At 43.2% G+C, this 18,715-nt stretch overlaps 1 protein-coding gene across 4 annotated transcripts in view; it reads right to left on the bottom strand.

Moving 5' to 3' along the window:
• HS3ST5 (heparan sulfate-glucosamine 3-sulfotransferase 5) overlaps window positions 1-17,651 on the bottom strand; it is a 197,914-nt gene extending 180,263 nt beyond the window's left edge. Inside the window, exon 1 of one of the 4 annotated variants that reach the window (XM_069805040.1) lies at window positions 17,573-17,651. The gene's annotated coding sequence lies outside the window, so the exon portion shown is untranslated. Of the gene's footprint in view, window positions 1-1,332; window positions 1,448-16,357; window positions 16,572-16,654; window positions 16,696-17,572 lie in introns of those variants that run through there. The other 3 variants (XM_069805042.1, XM_069805039.1, XM_069805041.1) reach the window with 3 other exon arrangements.
• Between the last annotated feature and the right edge of the window lie 1,064 nt (window positions 17,652-18,715).

The raw sequence follows: 18,715 nt of genomic DNA, 5'->3' as shown, positions 1-18,715 counted from the left end.
AAAGCTAGTCAGGATCTGCTAGATTTCTAATGAAATCTTTAGAGTGGCAATGCAAAATCATTCTGCAGAAATCCCAAGACCTCCACATAAATGAACTCAGTTGATAATATTTATTGACAGAACAGTGGTATAATCTCATTAATATTTGCAAATTTCAGTTACAGGGAGGGCATGAGCATGTTAAGTAGTCACAGTTTTCCATTATGATTGGAACACCAATTTATTAATTCATCATCTAGTTCTGAAAAAGGTGAAAGTGTGATGCAACTGAGAATGATGTATGATAAAGTAGATCATTTTTGCATAGATGTAATGTTATTGTCTTCCTGTGACATTGAAATTCTGTGTCAAAGTCTGGGAGAAGGGAAAGGATAAGAAAGCATAGGTACTTCTCCATATAACTGAAGAATTGAGATGGATCACTTAGCATGATGAAAGCAAGTAATACAGTATTTCATTATTCAAGACCTGAATCTGTTGGATAACAATCACAATTTCAGTTCACAAGAAGAGGGGCAACTCTATGTGTATTTCCCAAGAGGAAGAAAAAGGCAATGAAATACCATTTTGATCCTTTTTTTTGCAGCAAAGATATCCTCAAATGAAAAAATGAGCAACTAATCAAGTAGAATAGTTTGACAGGAGGACTCTGTCCTCATAAAGACTCCAACCAGAACTCTCAAAAGAGGTGTCTAATCATCAAAAGACATAAGGATTTCTTGATATACCTTTACATCTTCTATACAACTGCATGCTTATAGATACTAACAGAACAATTTGTATACTGAAGTAACGGATTAGGTGTGGAGTTGTATAATCTTATTTTTCCTTCTGTTTTATTTTGTAAATAATATAAAGCACTATCATTACTTTCTTATTTGGAGCATACTTGTACCAAAAGGCTCCTGTGGAGAATCAGAAACATTATCTACCTCAACTAACAACCAAAAATGTCACCCAGTTCCTAAGGAGCCAATGATTTTAGACCAGGACAGGGATAAAATAAACCCTCTGAAGCAAACCCTGCCCTCCTTCTACTCAAAGAACAGAACTGGTGTATTATGCATCACACATCTAGCACAAAAGCAACCATTCAGCCCCAGAAAGAATAGCTTGTAGATGTCACTGCCAGGCACATTTTGCTGCCAATCTAAAAATAAGACACACGATCATAGAAGGAGCCGAAGAAGCATTCTAGAAACTCTTTGCTAGCTAGCAAAGGGCTGGACACATGCCGAAGTTAATAAGCCTTTTCCCACACAGGGTAGATGAGCAGTTCGTAAACCTCCTTCCTAGAGCCTGCTGGAGCACTCAGAAAAGACCGTGACTTACCTGGGAAGCCAAAGAATCTCTTTTTCTCCCAGTCCAGGTACATGGCATGCTGCAAGATTTCACTGTAGCTGCCCTCCTAGGCTTTTTACTTCTTTCTGCTCTTGAAAGCACAACAGTGAAACACATCTCTTTTGGCATTCTTCATTAGATGTGATAAAAAAAAGAGGTTGGAACCGCAGCCTCATCACCTAGCATGGAAGATGTCACTCTGTCTCATCAGGGTGCACAGTGCGAATGGCTCTGGACTCACAGTTCCTCAGGGGGAAGATGAATACATTTGGCGGCAGCTGGTAGAACAAGGAATATTTTGAGCTCATCCTTCCTTTCCCTCTGGCTCAAAAAGACCTCCTCCCAAAGGAGAACAGCTCCAGCCAAGCTGAGTAAGAAGATGCGCTGTGAGCTGGGAACTGTTTTCAGCTTTTCCAAAAGTTGATTTCCGTACAGAGAAGGTTAGGTCTAGAATGCCTCTAAGGCTGTAAGCAAGAGAGGGTTCAGATAAACCAGAAAGGTACACTTGCTGAAGGCCTTGCTAAAAACTACTTCTGGGTAGCCTTTATCCCTAATGGTCCAGCAGAACAGATGGCTAACAGGTTGCAGTCCCTGCCTGGAAACGGTGGGGTTTATTTTGTGCCCAAAAGCTGGTGCCATTCCATGGCTGGACGCCCACTGCAATCTGTGGTTTGGAAAGAGTCTGAGGGCGAGGGCAGGGTCAGACCAGAGGAGGTAGCTGGTAGAGGACCACAGGAGGAGCAGAATGGCTTGGGCTGGACAAGCAAGGATCATCGGATTCAATTTTCTAATAGAAGAGGCCACAGCAGAGGAAGAAGCTGTAAAACACAGGCTGAGGGGCATAAGGGGCATGAGACTCAGTAACAACAGAAGTAGAGCACTGGGAGAAGCAACAAATACTGGATGAACTACATATGAAATACATAAATCTCTCAAGACAAAGAGGTAGTAATCTTGTTTTTTCTTATATACATGTGAGGGAATGGATTAAGGAATGCCATTGATTGGAAAAACAGACCTGTATCTTTCACCTTGCCTAATTCCGGATTATAAAAGGATCATTTCCTGTACAAGTTTCAAAACAATCCTACATATTTGAATAGGCAGTCAACAACAAAACCAACAATGCAGAACAGTTAATTCAGATGCAAATATTAACAATTACAGTAACACAGAACTCTCATAGTTAGCAATCTATGGGCCAGATACTCAGATAATGAAAACTAAAATAACTGCTGGTATCTATAAAATCAGAGATTCTTACCTTGCATTTTTATAAATTTCAGCCTGCATCTCAGTCTGCTATTAACTGAACGGAGCTTAAAATTCTGTGTGCAGTCTTAAAGATAATTTTTGAAAAGGGTGGCCTTCTGAGGATAGTTATTTAAAATTCAGAAGGCTGCCCAGAATATCAGAGTAAGTTCAGCATTAGTGTAATTTTTCAGCCTGACCCCAGAGGCCTACGAACTAAAATGCTAGCGGATTAAAATGCCTTTTAAGAACCGTACTGCACTAAGCATATGTATTACAGAGTTATACTTTGAGTTATAAGCAGACAGTATCACTTTTGAGGCGGCAGCTGACACAGTCAGGCTAGAACAATTTTGCTATAGCGTGTGCCAAAGAGTTGCAGGACCAGGCTAATAGAGGGGTCTCCGTTACTGTAACAGCAGCTTCAAGGTTAGTTCGAGGGGGGGTCAGAGTCAGGCCTGCCGCCCGCTGAAAGCAGTCAAGAGGAAGATACAATTTTGGCCAGAGTAACATCTGCTTTTTCATAGTTTGTAGGAAGTTATTGGCACCGGCACCACGCTGTCACCGAACGTGTCATGATCTTTCTCCCTGGATGTCTCAACCTAACATCTGTTCAAAGTACCTTTAAAAGATAGGCTGAAATATTTAATAGACACACTTATTGCCACAAATGATGGTGTTTTGATATCAAGGCAGTCTGCAGAGAGATTTGCAGAGTTAGGTCATAATTTTGGAGCTTTTTCCAAGAAATAGACTGGATGACAAAGCCTCATCTTTGAACAAAGACACCAAAAGAAATCTCAAACTTGTGGTAAATTCTGCGTCTGCCCCAGATTTGAGACCGGCCACTAGTTCACTATCCATGAGCAGCTGTTTGGTAAGAGTTCATCGTCTCCCGGACTGCATGACTTGTATTCATCAACTGAGAGCTGCCATCCCTGAGACCAAACTGAAGGGAGAGAAGAGATAAAAGCAGAGGCACCAGCAGCGTTACAGCAGGATGCAAGGAGCAGGATGCTCTCTAGAACACGAATTACAGTTGTAGTTAGTAAACATGCTTCAGCCACACACCGAAGAAGCTCCAGGCCAGCTTTAGATCTTCTTATTTAACTATTCCTTTTTAAGTATCGCTGATAAAGAAGTTAAACTTTTTAGAACACACTCATTTCTCCTTAATCATTACACCCCATACCAAGTGATAAAATGCATTTATATTTTGGTAAGAGTGTGTACAATATATATTTAAGAATAAATTTAAAATCAATATCTACAGGTATATCATAAATAATCCTACAGTACCTTTCTCAGATTTTTACCGGGGTCTTTCAATACTATCCCATTTGTTTTAAATATGGAGTTACATATTACACAGAATTTTCCAAGCGTGAAGAATTTTAGGGAACTCAGTGATTTCAATATGAAAGCAAAGTAAGTGACTAATATATCATCCCAACTTCCAAACCAAAGCTAAGCTCAAAATCCTGGTACACTTAATTAAGTTTCAGTTTTCTAAAAAAATCTTCACTTCTTTGTTGGTCAAGCCAAATAGCTCCTACTGAATAATGAAACTGATATTTGACTACTGTCTGTTTATCAGATTCAAATCCAATTTTTCTGCAGGTTGGGTCCATCAGGTTCTTTACATATGTACTTATGCAATAATTAAATTGGACTCCTTGAAATTCCCCAGAAAGATACCCTAAAAACATCACTTAGAGGAAGAAATGGCTAAAAGATTTATATTTGCTTTCCCCCGATTTGAAACCACCAAAGGTATTAAATCAATGCAGCTTGCCAGAGCCCTAACTGAAGGCATTGTCCAGAGAAGGCACGGGCACTTCATGACCTTCCCCCTGAGATTCGGTCTTGCCACACACCTGGGGTCATGGCATTTGGAGGCAATTATTTTACCATTGGTAGGAAAGTATTCTCTCTGCTAGGTGACCTTCCTCCAAGAGCACTCTAATTTATGTATGCAACCCATGAACCACAACACTGGTACTGAAGGATTACAGTGAGAAGTAGAATCTCTCCTAGGCAACTTTTTTATTTACCTACACCATTTCTGAAGTTGTGCTATCCTGCATCAGTGTCTTAGTTTTGGCTGGGATAGAGTTGATTGTCTTTCTAGTAGCTGGTACAGTGCTGTGTTTTGGGTTCAGTCTGAGAAGAATGCTGATAACACACTGATGTTTTCAGTTGTTGCTAAGTAGTGTTTAGACTAAAAGTCAAGGATTCTTCAGCTTCTCATGCCCAGGCAGCAAGAAGGCTGGAGGGGCACAAGAAGTTGGGAGGGGACACAGCCAGGGCAGCTGACCCAAACTGGCCAAAGGGCTATTCCAGACCATCTGACATCAAGCCCAGTATATAAACTGGGGGGAGTTGGCCTGGGGGGGCAGACTGCTGCTTGGGAACTAACTGGGCATTTGTCGGCAAGTGGTGAGCAATTGCACTGTGCATCACTTGTTTTGTATATTCCAATCCTTTTTCTTATTATTACTGTCATTTTATTATTGTTATTATCATTATTAGTCTCTTCCTTTCTGTTCCATTAAACTGTTCTTATCCTAACCCACAAGTTTTACCTTTTTCCTTCTGATTTTCTCTCCCATCCCACTGGGTGGGGGGAATTGAGTGAGCGGCTGTGTGGTGCTTAGTTGCTGGCTGGGGTTAAACCACAACAATCAGTGAAAGAATCAAAAAACCTTGCAAAAGCTCACCAGTACAAGATGAAGAAAGAGTAGAGAAGATGACTTGTAGATATTGCAAAAGATGCAATAGTGATGCTAAATACCAAGAAATAAAAAGCTGTGATAAGAACCACTGTCAATGAATGTATTTTTCCTCCACAACTAACAGAAATATTATTTTTTTATTAAATTAGTCCACTGTCATACAATTACTTATTAAAATTTTATCCAACTATCCTGTGTAAGCATAATTTTCAGATACCTGAGAATGTCTGTATTTTAAAGCTTAAAGGAGTTTGATTTCTGAGACCACACCCTAAAAATTAAGTCATTATTTTTTTCTGACACAGAGAATACTGAATATTCTACCAAACAAGGATTTTTCATTCTCTGGCAAAAGTTAGTAACGCATCTTTGAGAAGTGCTTGTACGTTCACTTTTCTAAACCAGATTTTTCAATACTTTACAAACTTCTGACAACAAATGCACTGTAAATAGATAATAGCTTTCCTATAACAGCAATTTCTGGATAAACGGATGCCAGCATTCAATAAGAAACAAAACTATAGATAATGAAAAGTACGCAGAAAAGTAGCTACCATTTCCTAAACCATTTTGTCACGTTTAAATCTTCCACTACTTTCAGACCATTATTGTATATAACACAGTTAATGACTGCTTGCAAACAAATATTAAGCTCCTTTTACACTATTTGTCAAAAACATCATGCTGTGCTGCAGTAACACCACTTAAATCAGTGGAGTTCATTCCTAACGAGAAAAGCAAATAAACAATGTGTACGGATTTGGAGTCATACTGACCTAAATAAGACTACATCTATGCAAGTGAATTAAATAGTGCCAGGGCATGAATCTATGCCCTGGCACTATTTTTTTCGAAACCATAAAAATCTGAGGGCAGTCCCTGACACTTTTTTGATCTTGGCTATTTGACCAGCCGTTTCCCAAGGGTTTCCTGGGCACAGCTAGGGCACTAGCCCAGCCTGGGGACCGTTCCCGAGAGGCAGGCTAGCTGCAGCCTGTGCTCCGGAGGCTAAGGGAGCTTAACCATATGGAAGTGGCCATGCTTAGCTGGCCTCCAGGCTAGAGGGAGGCCTTGCATCATTCAGTTTATTCATAAAAATATAGGCAAGGAGCAGAAATGCAGCTGTAATAGGAAAAAAAAAAACCCACCCAACCTCTAAACAACAAACATTCCCAACTAGTCCCCCAACAGTAAACATTCCCAATTAATCTCTCATTATTACTGGAATAAAAGAGACAAACCCTGACAAATCTGTTCTCTTGTGTCCCTGGGGGATAAACAGAAGTGAGCGGCCAGCTTCTGTCTACCACTGTGCTGGGGCTTTATACTGTATCTCCATGCTCTGCCTTCCACATCGATCCAGTGCACGGGTGCTGCTATACATCCGAGGCCAGAGGCAAGCTGTCTCCTCCATAAGCACTACTTACTGATACATGTCAAGTCACATAAACAACACATATTCAACTTAAATTCCTGAAACGGTAGACTAAGTAAATTAGATTTCTTTCCAGCTGGCCACTAAATGTCTTTTAAACCTACATCCTGAGCCTAAATACAGTTCGGTCAGAGGCCGTTTTCCTCTTAAAAGTTGTTAAAAGACACGCCTGACTTCCCACTCACTGTTTTCTTTAGTTATGCCAAAGAGACGCTTCCTTCCCTCTTTCCTTCTGTTATCACCTTAAGTCTGCCTCAATGCATGAGCTGTCTTGGGGAATAAAGTAACAAGCAAACCTGCACTAGTAAGTGCCTTTCCAAGAAAGTGCCTGGTTACCTTTCCAATACTTCCACTTTATCCACTAGACTAAAACTATGATCTACCCAACGATGTGTGCTTTAGAACTGGGCAAGACGTATTGTCCCCATCAGGAAAAACGTTTGGAGCTTTTGAAATTCTTTTGGGAAGTTGCAAAAGGAAGTTAAAAATCTTAAAAGTTTAGAAAGAAAAACATTTTGATTAGGGGGAAATCAAGAGTCTTGTGTCGATATTTTGGGGGCATTTTTTCAGGTTTTGATTTTTTCCTTATTTTTATAAAAAATCACCTTATAGATTAAAAAAAGAAAAAATATATCTTTTAATTGATGTATGATCACAGCACACAGAAAATGTATGAAAGTACATCTTTTCTACAGACAGCTTTTGTTCCAAGGAACTTATATGTCTGAAAAACAAATTTCAAAGAAATTTCAACCAGCTTCAATTTTTTCATGAAAGCTGACTGAAATATCTTCAAAGACAAGATTTTTGTAATAAAAAGTTTTGATCCATTCTGAAGTGACATTAAAAAATGCACTTTTTTATTTTGATACAGAATATTTTCAAGGTGATGAGTAACAAAGAGGCATTAATCAGATATATTTAATTGTGTAAAAGAGAAAATTTTCTGAAAGCTTAAAAATATTTTTATCTCTTTTTCTTTTTTCCTCTCTTTTTCTCACTGAATTCTTCCCTGCTTCCCCAACAAGAAAAGCAGAAAAGAAAAGAAAAATTACATACCTTTAAGAAACTTATATGCTGTTTGCTTCTGAAACAAAGCAAGCAAAAAGGCCTAGTTTGTTTTGTTACTAAAAAAGAAAGTTGACAAATCTGAATGACAATTAAATCTTTTTTAATCCATTTTTGCTAATTCCTTTTCAGGGATAATGCTGGTAAGTCAAGCTTCTGTCATGAAATTCAGCCTTTGTTGTTTCTTGCTACTAAGTTGTGGAAGGCGGAGGTACACAAAAATGTCTCTGAAGCACCTGCAGCATAACTAGTCTCTTTGCTAGCCTCCAGGAGAGAAGCGAAGGCAGTTACAGCACTGTAGGTGCGATATATAAGGGAGGAAAGGGCTATTGATTCATGTTCACCTGGATCTACCTCACTAGCAGCCAGGGAGCAGTCCTGAAGGAACTGCTAGGAAAGCAACCACAGAAATGAAACGCGGTTTTAGGGAGATATGAATGAAAGTCTGGGTTTTTTTCTGCAGTTGTGCAACTCAGCTTTTTGAAGCCTGGGTTGTTCAGCTATACCTAAAGGAATTGGATTTCATTCTGAGGTCAGAAACCGTTGAATAGAGGATACTGAAAGAGGGGCTAGCAATGCCAGTTGTAAGCAGAATTGTTTGGTATATGCAAACTGAGAACTTCTAATCCTAGAACAAATTTTCACTAATTCTCCTCAAATCTTTTCTACCTCTGAGTGAAAACTCTGTGGTTGGTAAAAAGCTTATCAGTCATATTTTCTTTTTTGGAATTATTTACCAAAAAGCTTATAATAGATTATTTTAGCCAGATTGTACATCACGAGTCATGAATGTAATTTTCCACCAGAAGACAAATAAAGGTATGTTGTTTGGCTATACTGATAGACTTTTTTCCTGCTGCAAATCTGTTTTACTTTACATTGGAGATTAATTGTTTTACAAGAGGCAGGAATGTGAAATTATAAATAGGAAGGATTTGCTGCCACCTCTGACATTATTTTACATATACAACAGTTACAAAGGTGAGGACATGCAGCAGCAAATTACCTAAAATAATTTTCTCTAATTCATACTTCTGACATCATGCCAAAGTTAGGTCCACTCAATCCAGCCAACTGTCTTTTCAGCATCAAAAGTTAGTACTAAAAAATGGTATATCTATTTACTGCATTACATACAGTGCTGTATTAAATACTCCTCTACTCTACTGTCATCATCTGTTTTCCTAAAGCTCCACATTACATTCACTGATAATCTTTCCTGGTTCTTCAGTGTAAGACTGTAGTTGCTTTTTCAAGTCTTAACAGGAAGATCTTGACTGTGATTGTAGATGACACTAGCCTGTAGCTGGCAAAATATATTTCAGGTTCATGTTTTTCAGGACATAATGTAACATTGGCTTCAGACACTGAAGTGAAGATTCATTTTGTTTTCTCCTTTTTCAGGATTCAGTTACTTTTTTTTTTTTTTGGCAGCACTGGCTATTATTTATAGCCTTGGGTTTAAAACATTCTGCAGGAGAACCATTGGACCCTGCTGTTTTACCTTCAGGAAACAGTTTAACCACTCTCAGCTATTTATTGTGCTGTCATATCTTCCTCTGTATCTTCATGGTCAGAAAGGAAGAACAACCAGCAAATCCCTGCTGGGGTGAGGAAATCAGACAGTAACAAAGTAGGGCATTATACAGATTTTTATATTAAAAGAAAAAAAATTTATATGTATGCACATGTATACACACAGATAAATGTGTATACAAATACACACAAAATCTGTTAGGGCCATCTGGATTTGCAACATGGGAAATGGTTATTTTCTGGCTTTTGTCTTTTTTTTGAAGCTTCCGTCCTATCGGTATGTCAGGTTTAGTTACTTCTCCCGTGGCCAGAACATGTTAGGTAACTGAACTTCTGTAATTTTATTTTTAACCACAGTTGCATTTATTTTTATGTTTTACTTCTGTCTTAAGGATCTTTCATAAAAGAGTACATTTTTTTCCTCTCTTTAAAAAATCCAACAAAGCACATCCTTACTTATTTTCACCTCATTTTGCCATGTCTCCACTCTTTCCAACTTTGTTTCTAGGTTCATTTAGGGTTTTGCCAAACTCACTTGTGTCTGTCTATCTGGCAAAAGTCATACCTTCCATAACGGTATCTGGTAAGAGAAAAAATAAACCCAAACCTCTCTGCACAGAATCCAGGTTGCAGTCTAAATTCATTTCCATTGATGTAAACTGACTTGTCTCCCATGAGATGCCAGTTTTCTAATGCTGTCATCATAGTAGCAATGCCAGGTTGCAATTTTGATGTAGGTTGAAAGTCCGTCAGCTAGTGCAGAAAGTTTACACGCTGCTGAGCAAGCTTAAGTACCTGTTGTAGAGGACAAAACTCTTATTCATTGGCTCAGTTTCCACTTAATTCTACATAGGATTAATCCATTAATATTAATATTCCCTTTAAATACTTTTAAAGAAAAATAGCATATATATATATATTGATTATAAATTGGTTCATGAAGTCCTTCTACCAATCATTTTTGGTATTCGCAGACATTTTTTAGCGATTTGTGCTGTAATGTAAAATCCTGTCATCCCTTGGTAGACTCTGAATATGTGTCTGCTATAATACAGTCTAATAGTTTTATTTATGACAGTCCTTTGGAGACTCCAGCAACTGTGTGCAGTCAAGATCGTTCAAGCCATTATGATACAAGATTGCATTACAGTGATTTGAATGGATAAAAGTTCTTTCATCTCCAAAAGAGAAATGGATTGATAGACACTGTTCTGTAACATATCAGGACAAATGTGTTACTTTAATCCCCCAGACAGAGAGCTGTATTTTCTCAAGCAGCACTGTTGCAAGCAATAAGATGCATAAGGACTAAAAGTGCTAGTGCACAAAAAGTACAGCAATTACCATTTTTTTGTAGTGTGAAACATTCTGTATCAGCTCAGGTACCTTAAAAAGCCTTAAAAATGTTTGGGGATATTCAACACTTTAAACATGGGGGCATTCCTTCAATTTGCCTCCTTGAAAAATGTCCGTATCTTACAAAATTGGCTATTAAAGTCTACCTTATGTAGTATTAGTTCCTGATATTGTATCTAGAGCTCACTTTGTGGTAGTCCTTCATTATAAACTTCATCCTTCACATCTTATCTGCAAAAGTTCATTTTGGTTAGAAATATCAAAGAGTACAGCTGTGCAACTCTTTTTAAAACAGTTAATAGCTTGCAGTACTTCTAAAGTACACAAAATATTAACAGAACCCCCCCCAGAACTAGAAATATTTAAAGCTTTTCCCCTGGAAGTTAAAAATTAAAGTTGTCTGATGCTGCCAATATTTTATAACCACAGATTTAAACACTTGAATAAACTTGGGAAAATTATTACTTTTCATGGTCATTGATCATGAAAGCATCTTTGTTCAACAAAATGTGTGATTAGGTCCCTTTGAGGTCAGCACATGCTTAAAGACTAATATTTATTTAAGGGTTTTGCTGATGTGAATCTTTCTGCAATTACCACTTCATCTGATTGTGTTAACAATGCACAGTAATGCTTGTTTGTTCAGGAAGAAATTTTGCGCTTACAGACTTGTAATACTTGAGAGAGAGAGTGTGTGGAGCTAACGCTGTACTTATGCAACAGGACAGAAGTACTATTAAGCACTATGCTGGGTTGGGCAAACCAAGTGCATAAATAATATAGAAAAACGTAATGTTGGTAGCAAGTGGTGTCTGGCCATTTTCCTTAAAAGATTAAAAGTTTTGTTCTTGACTATTTCTTTTTAATTTGCATGCGTTTGTATTCTGAACCCAAACTAAACTAGTTTTTTCTTGTATATCCATCTTTGTTTCATTTAGCCGGTAGCCTATCATTTCAATCTGCATGCTTTTCTAGGGAAGATCATATTATCAAGGAAATGTCCTGACTGAAGTAAGAGAAAATTGAACACACACACACACACACACACAAAAACAAAGCGCAGTTGAGACTAGACATAGGCCAGTAATTGATATTTTAAGTTGCATGTGACACTCTTTCCTCGTTCTGTTGCAATGCATTTAGATATTGTATGGCTCTCCAGACATGCTATGCATAATTTTACATACCATCTGCTTTACATGCCAGATTCCATATGTACAATGTATAACCTAAAACCAATATTTTGATTGATTTGAGCTACAGTGGAGGCTTTTGTTCTTAAATTGCTGGATAGAAGAATATAGTCCTAAATAAATTATCTCATGAATATGTTCTAGGATTAACAAACAATCAGATTTATTTTGAAAAAGTTTTAAAAGGTGTAATAATTACAAAATTCAGGTGACTCTCAACAATGCCACTAATATTGCTTCCTAGATTCAAATACTAAGAGACCTGTAAACACTCGCTACCATTTACTTAACAACCATAGCAATACAATGGCACAAACATGTTTCAGAGTCGGGCAAGGGACAGCAAAAATAGTCTAGAAAATGATACATCTGAATAAAGATGAACAGAATTTATTCCTCAAAACAGGATGCGGTTTATAAAGATGCTAAAAGTGAATAACAGATATTCAGAATTATGTCCTGAAGATTCCCAGTACTTCACTATATTTCAACCTTCTTTCAAACCTGTTTTAAATACCCAAATCTTACATACACTTCAGTTACAGGTAAGCCTAAACCACCTAACTTTCTGTTTTGGAGATGCTGTCCACAAGAACATCTGGCTGCATTTCCACATGCACATACAAAGAATAAGTATTGGAACAGCAAAATGAAAAGAATACAGAATTTCAAATGATGGCTTTCAGGACAAAACTGAAGATTTTTCCAAATATATATCCTCATTTTTAGAACTGCTGGCTCTCTTCATCCAAGCAAGCAAAGAGGATTAAACATTGCTTTGGACCTTAAAAAAACCCACTACCACCCCCCTTATACCCCCCCCCCCCAAAAAAAAAAGTCCAAACCTCTTCATATGGAAATAATCACCATATTATTCACATTTGACTTGAAATGGAAATATTAACAACAAAAATAGGTTGTGGCATTACAGTGTGTTAGTAAACAGCAGATAGAGTGGAGAACATAGGAAGCAACAAAGCAGCTCAGAGAAAATTTTTCTCCATACAATGTCTCATAAAATATGTACCCTTCACTTCCTTATATGGCACTTGATAGAAGAAACATTTGAATTCACAGGGAAATTAGAAAGGAACAAGTAATATGACATTTTAAGAAGGACGTTTCTGTCTTTCATATGTAATTGCAAGGAGAGAAGAGATAATCAGTGAAGCATTTGTCCATTTTACAGGGTTTTTTTCATTGCAACATGAACATCTTAATCTGCTCACAGTTAAGAATCAGTGGAACATTCAGTTCAATTCAATGACAATTCTACCAGATGCCTACAAATAAAGCTGAACAAGAGATGCAACACCTCAAACTTTTTTTATACTTGCTTTTTAACACAAACTTGTGCTTAAAAGGGAAACATTATTATTGGACCGTATGAGAATGATTATTTTTCTTATTGTATTGGGTTTGTGTGGCAAGGTTTTGATAGTGGGGGGGCTGCAGGGGTGGCTTCTGTGAGAAGCTGCTGGAAGCTTCCCCCATGTCCGACAGAGCCAACGCCAGCCGGCTCCAAGACGGACCCGCCGCTGGCCAAGGCCGAGCCCATCAGCGATGGTGGTAGTGCCTCTGGGAGAACAGATTTCAGAAGGGGGAAAAAACTGCACAACTGTAGCCAGAGAGAGGAGTGAGAAAATGTGAGAGCACCAGCCCTGCAGCCCCCCAGGTCAGTGCAGAAGGAGGGGAGGAGATGCTCCAGGTGCCGGAGCAGAGATTCCCCTGCAGCCCGTGGTGATGAAGACCACGGTGAGGCAGGCTGTCCCCCTGCAGCCCAGGGAGATCCACGGGGGAGCAGATCTCCACCTGCAGCCCGGGGAGGACCCCACGCCAGAGCAGGGGGATGCCCGAAGGAGGCTGTGACCCCGTGGGAAGCCCGCGCTGGAGCAGGCTCCTGGCAGGACCTGTGGCCCCGTGGAGAGAGGAGCCCACACTGGGGCAGGTTTTCTGGCAGGACTTGTGACCCCGTGGGGGACCCACGCTGGAGCAGTCTGTGCCTGAAGGACTGCAGCCCATGGAAGGGACCCACACTGGAGCAGTTCATGAAGAACTACAGCCCATGGGAAGGACCCACGTTGGAGAAGTTCATGGAGGACTGTCCCCCTTGGGAGGGATCCCACGCTGGAGCAGGGGAAGAGTGTGAGGAGTCCTCCCCCTGAGGAGGAAGGAGCGGCAGAGACAATGTGTGATGAACTGATGGCAACCCCCATTCCCTGTCCCCCTGCACCGCTGGAGGGGAAGAGGTAGAGAATTCGGGAGTAAAGTCAAGCCCAGGAAGGAGGGAGGAGTGGGGGGAATGTGTTTTTAGATTTAGTTTTTATTTCTCATTATCCTACTCTGATTTGAGTAATAAATTGAGTTAATTTTCCCCAAGTTGAGTCTGTTTTGCCCATGACAGTAATTGGTGAGTGATCCCTCCCTGTCCTTATCTCGACCCACAATCCTTTCACTATATTTTTCTCTCTCTCTTATCTCGACCCACGAGCCTTTCGTTATATTTTCTCTTCCCTGTCCAGCTGAGGAGGGGAGTGATAGAGCGGCTTTGGTGGGCACCTGGCATCCAGTCAGGGTCAACCCGCCACAGTTATCGATGTAGTAGTCACAGTCTTGATGGAGTATGGGCATAATTCTGATACTTGACAAGTTGTTGACCACATGCAACATTTTCTGGGTTCTTTCAACACTCAGATTTGAAAAAAAGTTAAAAGTGTGTGTCTTCACACTTTCCTTTTTAAGGCATTCCAAGCAATTGAAAGTGGTTAGTCAGGTTACAGGAACAAGACTACCTTTTGCCATTTGAATATCAATATTTTTATTTGGTGTTTCATTATATATCTGACTGCTCCCAATCTAAATACTGCACTGAACAGAGGCTGTTCTGTGAACTAGAACTTCCATTTGCTAATGGATTTTTTTTGCATAAAATCTTCTTTGTAATCCATATGAATATGGGCATTTTAATTATTAATCAGAAGCATTCTTTCTTATTTGTATTTGTGTTGTAAAAGAGTTCTTAAAAATGGGATAAAAAATTAATGTACATTTAGATTTTTCTCCTCCCTAGAGGGAGGCTGTTCATGAGTTAAATGCTTATGCAACACCTTTCCTTATAAACTCTACTACATTTCTCTTGTTACTTCTCTGTCGAGCCTTTCTGGGCCTGATCCACAGGCCACTGAAGTCAATCGGAGCCCATCCAATTGTCTCAGTGGTCTCCCCCCGCTCCCAACTTCTTAGTGAGAAAAACAGATATACAGCACGGGAAAAGTGTAAGATACTACTCTGGTAACACTTTGTAATTTCTGTGGGTAAAACAACGGGCTTCAGTCCATCTTGATATCAAACATGTCAAGAAATCATTCTGATATTTCTCCACTGCAAAGTGGGAATGAAAATCTAGAATGTATTTCTGACACAGTGCAGCTAAATCTCGTCGGTTAAAGAGCCAGCTTTTAAAAATTAAGTTTCTTTCATACATCACTCTCTCTTTGCCATCTCTCAGCCTACTGCCCAGTCCCTTTCATTCGAAAAGTATGCGGTACTGGCCAGAAGGTTCTTCCTCCGAAGTCAATTGGGAGTTTTGCCATTGACTTCAGTGGGAGAGTTATCACACCCAGGATGCAAAACACAGCGAGAAAAGACACCATTGTCAAAGTAGCCATCGCAAAAGTAAAAGATACCCAAATGATTTGGCGAAATCCACTTAAACATCTCCAGCGACAGCCAGCTTTTATGTACGTTTCCCACGAATCGCACCAGGCAGCCTAGGCGAACAAAAAGCCCCTTGCCCGGCGTCCCTGGCAGTCGGGAGCCGGAGTGGAAGCCCAGCCTGAGAGGAGTTAGCCGGGCGCAAACCCGAGCTCAAGCAGAGCCGCCCGCTAATTGACAGCAAACATTTTGCCAACGTGAAGCCTCTTCCCAGGGGAACGAGCCTTTTCCCACCGGAGCCCACCGCACCGCCCCGGCAGGGAGCAGCCGGGACGGGGACGGGGGGAGCCTGCGGGCACCCTCCGGCGGCGGTGTCGGGGCTACACCGGGACCCGGGGCTACACCGGGACCCGGGGCTCCGCTCTCCCCCCCCCCGCTCCCCGGGGCGCAGCACCTGCCTTGCTCCCCTCCGCAGGTCCGGGCGCCCGGCGGAGCATCTCCTCTGCCCCGGACGGCGGCACCGCGGCTCCCGAAACCCCGCACCGCGCTGGCAGTCCCCGGGGACGTCGCCAAAACCGAGCCGGGGGGGAAGAAGCGGGGCACAGACCCCGGGGTGGTGGTGGTGGTGGTGGTAGGGGGGTGGCCGGGGGCACCGTGCCCTTCGCGCCCCGGCGCCCGCAAGGCGCGGAGCGGAGCAGCCGAGGAGGGAGCCCCCAGCCCGGCGGGGCACCCTCCACACCTTCCCAGTTCCCCCGGGGGGAGCCCCCGGCGCGGAGCCCCGTACTCACCGCGGTGCCGCAGGCAGCAACCCCGCAGCGCAAGGCGAAGAGCCCCCCCCGGCCCGGCGGGTACCCGCGGCGGTGCACGGACCCCGTCCCTCGGCGCCCACATCCGAGCTCTCCCCGGGCCGAGCAGCTAAAAGTCCTTCTGAGGAGCACCCGGCGAGCCCCGCCGCCTCCCGCCTCGGATCGCTGTCATCTCCCCGCCCCGCGCCCCCCCCCGGCGGGTGGCAGCATTATAAAGCGGTCCCTAACCCCCCGTCACATCACGCACCGGCAGAGGTGCCGGTCCTCGCCGCTACTTACCGGGCATCCTTCAGAGCGGCGGGAGCGAGGGAGGAGGAGGAGGAGGAGGAGGAGGAGGAGGAGGAGGAGGAGGAGGAGGGATGGAGGGCGGGCGGGCAGGGTGGGGGGGGGGCTCCTGGCGGGTTACGCGGCGCAGCGCTGCGCTTCTCGGCAGCCCTGGGCAGCTCGGCGGAGCGCTGCGGGAGTCAGCGAGTGAGTGTGTCCGGGCGGGGGTGCGCGTCGCTGGACACAAGCGAGAGGAGACTCGGGCACCCCAGCGGGTGGGGGTGTCGGAAGGGCGCAGCGCAGCGCGGCCAGGTGCGGCCCACCGCGGCCCCCCCCCCCCCCCCTCCGCGGCCCCGCCGCCGCGGCGGGAGCTGCTGGGGAAAAGGGGTTGGGGGAGGCAGACTCACGGCGGGGAGCGGAGGGGAGGGTTGGGGGGGGGGGGGGAGGAGGGATTAAAAATAATGATAATAAAAAAAAGCCCAATCACCAGGAAAGAAAAAAAAAAAAAAACCAGCAAAACTCTGTCTCTACTTCCCGGCCTGAGGTTGGAGCCGCCCCCCACCGCCCCAAAAGCTGCGAGCCCGCGGCAGCGGAGCCCCCCCCGCCGCGCCGGGAGCCGCCGCCGCCCGCGGTGCAGCACGGCAGCAGCTGCCGGGAGCGCCCAGCTGAGAGCCGGAGCCTCTCCCCGGCGCACGGAGGAGCCTCCCTCCTTCTTCTTCCCTCCTTCCCTCCTTCCTCCCTCCCAGCTCGCTAAGGCGGGCAGCCCGGGCAGGTGCTGCCGGCTCGCCCGGGGACCGAGGGAAGGGCAGGGCAGGGCCCTCCGCCGTGCTCGGAAAAGCGGCGGGGGGGGGCCCCGCGGTGCGGTGCCCCGCCGCATGCCTGCAAACGGCCTGTGTGTGTGTGTGTGTGCGTGTGTGTCCCGGCTCGGCTCACCTTCTGCCTGAGCGGAATGACCCGCTGGAGAGGACCGAGGACGGTGCATCGTTGCTGGCTGGTTTCTTGGAGGGGGGGGGGGAGCAAGAGGAGAAGGGAGGGAGGGCATAATTCTAACAATCACACGGAAAGGAGGAAAATAAAAAAAAAAAAAAAAAAAAAAAGCAACGCGCACGCCAAAAAAGCCCGTTCTCGGGAGAGAGATCAAAAATAGCCACAACAGCATTGAAAGTTGCTCGCTTTGTGATTTGCATTATAACGCCGCCGCCTGTCTCCTCCAACCGCGCACCCGAGGAACACGCAAGATGGGAGCGAGGGAGCGAGCTACTTTTTGTGTGCTCTCCCTTCCTGGCGGTAGTTCTCTCAATCTCCGTCTCTCAAAAAAACCCACCACCCCAACCCCCAAAACCAAACACTCCCCCCCCTCACACACTTTGCCGGAGAGGCGGCTCCAGGTTTCCGAGTTGGAGTTTGGGGTGGGGGTAGAGGACCCATGGGTGCGCTCCCCCCCCCCCGGGCCATGGACCCTCGGGTTTGGCACCCCGGGGGGGGGGGCAAAAAAAGCAGTGGGGAGCCCGGGGAGCTGTTTCGGGGAAAAAAAGATTGGATAAAATCAAACTTTTATTTACCACCAATTCACGCCCTGATGAAAAAAAAACCCATCACCAAACCTTAACCCAGATTACACAGTTGAACGTATCGAGCCGGAGGTAGCGTGGCTGTTTGCCAGACCTATGATCCATTAACCTCTTTAGCTCACTGTTGGCAGGCAACAATAGCACGCGATCAAATTCTTATATTTTAAAGACGAGCCGTTTTCTTTTCATAGTGAACTCCAGTCTCCTATGTTGCAATTAAAAGGGTCTTTTCAACAACAGAAGTAATGAGAAATATACTGTGGGGGTTTGGCTACTTTGTGTTCATTTTATGAGCAAAAACATTGTGCTATGCTTAAGGTAATATGTACAAAGGTGGACAGCAGCACATGAAAAATTCTTGCTTTATAACAAGGATTTTGGATAATTTTACCTTCACCATTTAATTATGTATTATTTAGAGTGTGCGCCATTTAAAGTTTTAGTTCCGGTTCTTTTACAGAGAGAAAACAAGCAAAACCCAACAGAATCAAAATTAGAGTCTGAA

Source organism: Haliaeetus albicilla, chromosome 17 (genome assembly GCF_947461875.1).
Source record: "Haliaeetus albicilla chromosome 17, bHalAlb1.1, whole genome shotgun sequence".
Lineage (NCBI taxonomy): Eukaryota > Metazoa > Chordata > Aves > Accipitriformes > Accipitridae > Haliaeetus > Haliaeetus albicilla.
The sequence above is the reverse complement of the archived record's forward strand: the minus strand, read 5'-3'. Positions and strand labels throughout refer to the sequence as shown.